The sequence below is a fragment of the Silurus meridionalis genome, unplaced genomic scaffold (genome assembly GCF_014805685.1).
Source record: "Silurus meridionalis isolate SWU-2019-XX unplaced genomic scaffold, ASM1480568v1 Scaffold625, whole genome shotgun sequence".
Lineage (NCBI taxonomy): Eukaryota > Metazoa > Chordata > Actinopteri > Siluriformes > Siluridae > Silurus > Silurus meridionalis.
In genome coordinates, this window is record NW_025804621.1 from 1 (window position 1) to 3344 (window position 3344).

General features: G+C 37.6%; 1 long non-coding RNA gene across 1 annotated transcript; it reads right to left on the reverse strand.

The window, feature by feature from the left end:
- Window positions 1-231: 231 nt before the first annotated feature.
- LOC124382542 lies at window positions 232-2581 on the reverse strand. Its single transcript, XR_006925072.1, has 3 exons — window positions 2358-2581; window positions 1442-1507; window positions 232-587 (listed from the first exon to the last, which is right to left on the reverse strand). It is a non-coding gene; the product is annotated as an uncharacterized LOC124382542 (long non-coding RNA).
- Window positions 2582-3344: the final 763 nt, after the last annotated feature.

Below are 3344 nucleotides of genomic sequence, written 5' to 3' on the forward strand. Positions count from 1 at the left end.
GGGGGAAAAGAGAGCAAAAAACACAGACAAAAGTCTTATTAAAGGATTCTGATTCTCTTATAAAATTCTCTGAAAATGACCAAATGTAAACGCAAGCGTATTCATAATAATGCTAACAATAACCCCATTGGGTGTAAATGTGTCATCAAGCTGTGGACATCTCATGACGCAGACAGTAGTGTCTCTGGCGCCAGTGGAGACGGAGCTGTGTGGTGCAGGAATGTCACCCTTTAAAAAACTGAGATGTGGAGAGGATCCCAGCCTGCAGCAGCTGATGGAACAGATGACCCACGTGGTCACGTGTGATCTGGTTTCGCTCCAGCGTGGTCTCCACACCCACCCGAACAAAAACGTACAGTATTAAGAACAGTATCAGTTTCAATTAAAGACCAACATGTAAGCTGTGAGGATCATAACATCCTACAAGAAAACCAGGCTTTTTGTAAGGATGACTGGAAAGGCATGATGAACTTACCATTTGTTGGGGTAGTAGGTTCAGGGAGTAGAGTGTAGCATGTATTGAATCCTGTGGGATGGACTGAGTACTGCTGAGGAGGCACCACATGTACTGGAGCACTGTAATAATACTGTAACACAAACAACATATACGTTTCGCATAAAAATCACAAAAATGCTAAAGCTATTTGAAGGTTAACGTAAACAGTATTTGAAACTTGCAGCTAAAAAAGGACACACAGGGACAAATTCAAAGCACCAGGGTACACACATGACCCCTGACCTTTCCCACAACTACATCGAACAACCTCCAAGTCTCTACCTGTCCCTGTGTGCCTCATTACATATAGCACAGTTAGGTATGGTAATAGGTGAAGTAATGTGGGTGAGAGAAACTCAGGCAATGCAGGAGGGAAAGACAGGGCAGAGTGAGGGAGGAAGTGCAGGCCAGACAGGGGTGGGATTTTAAAGTCAGGCTAGGAAAGGTAGGTAGAACGTATTTCCTGATTAGCACACATTAGCATACAGATATCATTTTGGTTCAAACTCAGTAATGATTTCGTTCAAATAGAGTTCATAGAGTAAGTAGTTTATTGATTTGTACAATTCTGATATACTTCATGAATAACCTTCACTCTGTTTAATCAAATCAGAGCCGTGGCCTTTTAGAGCGGTTGCCAGTTGCTACTCATACTCCTCTATATGGACATTTTGACAATCTGATTTTAGTAGTCAGTTATGTTTTATAGATCGTTCTGAACCATAATCAGGTCCCCAATAATATCACAGATTGGATACCACTTTTCATTCATTCCTCTTCGTTTAGTTCCCTTAAAGACAAAGTAAGTGATCAAGGAGTTTACAAAATGAGCCGTTTGGCTGCTGTAAGTAAAATCTAAATGAACAGTGTGTTTAGGTGATGAGGAAGTGATGGGCTTTAGTTTATTCTGTGTGAAAAACAGTGTGTGTTTGAACTGTACATTACCAGCATTTGTTCTTCTGGAGAACTCGCAGTCATGTTCACCACCACAGGAACGTAGGTCACCCAATACTGTTGATTAGAACAACATGAAAATGTCTGTCACTACATTTGACATCATATTTAATGTTCTCTCTGATATTTACATCTCAGCTGCTTTCAGCTTCCGGTTGCCTTCAGCTTCCTGTGTTTTGTAAAGCAAATTTGTTCATAACTACATTGTCTTGTTAATGAGTGTGTGGTAAAATAAAAGCATTTATTCTTTTTTTCTTTAAAAACAAACAAACATTGATATCTGATCGGAGTCAAATCGACCCCGAACATAAGTAACGTTTTTATTTTAGAAAAGAAAAGAAAAAAAACATTGTTTATCCAAACACAAGATGTTTTTTCTTATACTTGCTCAATTATGTTTTTTGTCTTTATTCTATATTATTGTGTACAGGCCACAAATACACCGTTTTCCATGCTAAGAGCATTTTTTTATTCTTGATCTGTTTATATAAAATATGATATAAAATATATTTAAAAAATGTCAATGTCCAGCTTATTCAGCATCTTCAGCATGAAATCCACTGATGCTTCCAGGTGAACTCCATCCACCACTACACTGATCTGAAGCTGACTGCCATTGGAGTAGATGTCAGACATTCAAATCGGCCCCTCACGTGATGGCATGGGAGTAAATATGAATAACCCTCTACCATTCCCAATGGCATTCAATCAATCCATTTTAAAGAAAAGAAAACTATGTACAAATAAAATCTCCACAAATTTAAACCTATTTTGTAATGACACTGAATGGAGATAAATAAATAAATAAATAAAAATCTGTGTGACATAAACTGACTCATAATTTCTTGTCCAACTTACTAAACTTAGTTTATTTATATGATCATCACTATTCATTACATCACATTACCTCTGTCTTTGTCCTGCTTTTCTTCTTCTACACTTTTTCTTCTTTTTTATTTAATTTGTATTGTTTTCCAGCACAGTAATGTGATGAATGTAAATACTGTTGTTTGCATCATTATGCTATAAAACACATATTATCCCATTAAGTTCGGAGCATGCGCAGAAAGAACCGGAGACATGACTGCACAGCGTTTTTTACTCGTTTACTCTGCACACTGCAAACACACCCACATGCAGCACGAGAGTGCCCTCTAATGGCTATCAGATATTATTACATTAATGCAATGTTACCAATGTCACTATGACCATTATTAATTTAGGGCTTCAGGAAAGTCTGCAAAACAAAACTATACCTACCTTTTCGGTTTGTCTGAATCATTGCAAACACATTAACAAATCCGAAAAGCGACAAGTCAGACAACCGGAAAAGGTAGGAGTTTGTGAATGAACTTATCAATCATTGGACAAGACACCTGTCATTCACCTGTATATCTTGACTGACAGGTGTCTTGTCCAATGTGTTACATTCACTCTACATTTTCCAGTTTGTCTGACTTGTGTTTTCGGTTGTTTAATCTGTTTTGCACTTCAGCCACCGTAGTTGACCCCTGTTCTACAGCTTACCAGTGAGTGTGCAACTACTGCCACCTAGCAGATAATTTACATACACTCCAATACACTCGTCATGACAGGTAGATTCACACCTGTATTGTATTGTATTGTATTGTATTGTATTGTATTGTATTGTATTTATTTGTATTATTGTATTGTATTCTATAGTTATCACTTTAACAGGGACTAAAATGTAGTTAAAAATAACGCTTGATAATCAACCAGATTGAATGCAGTTTCAGTTCAATTTCTACCTGCACATTCATCAATCACATGCACACACTTACTGCAGGGCTCCTGAGACCATTCATACTGCACTGTGTTTTCTTCATGTAAACAATGAGTCACGCCTCAAAAAGGTTAAAACCACTGCCTTATG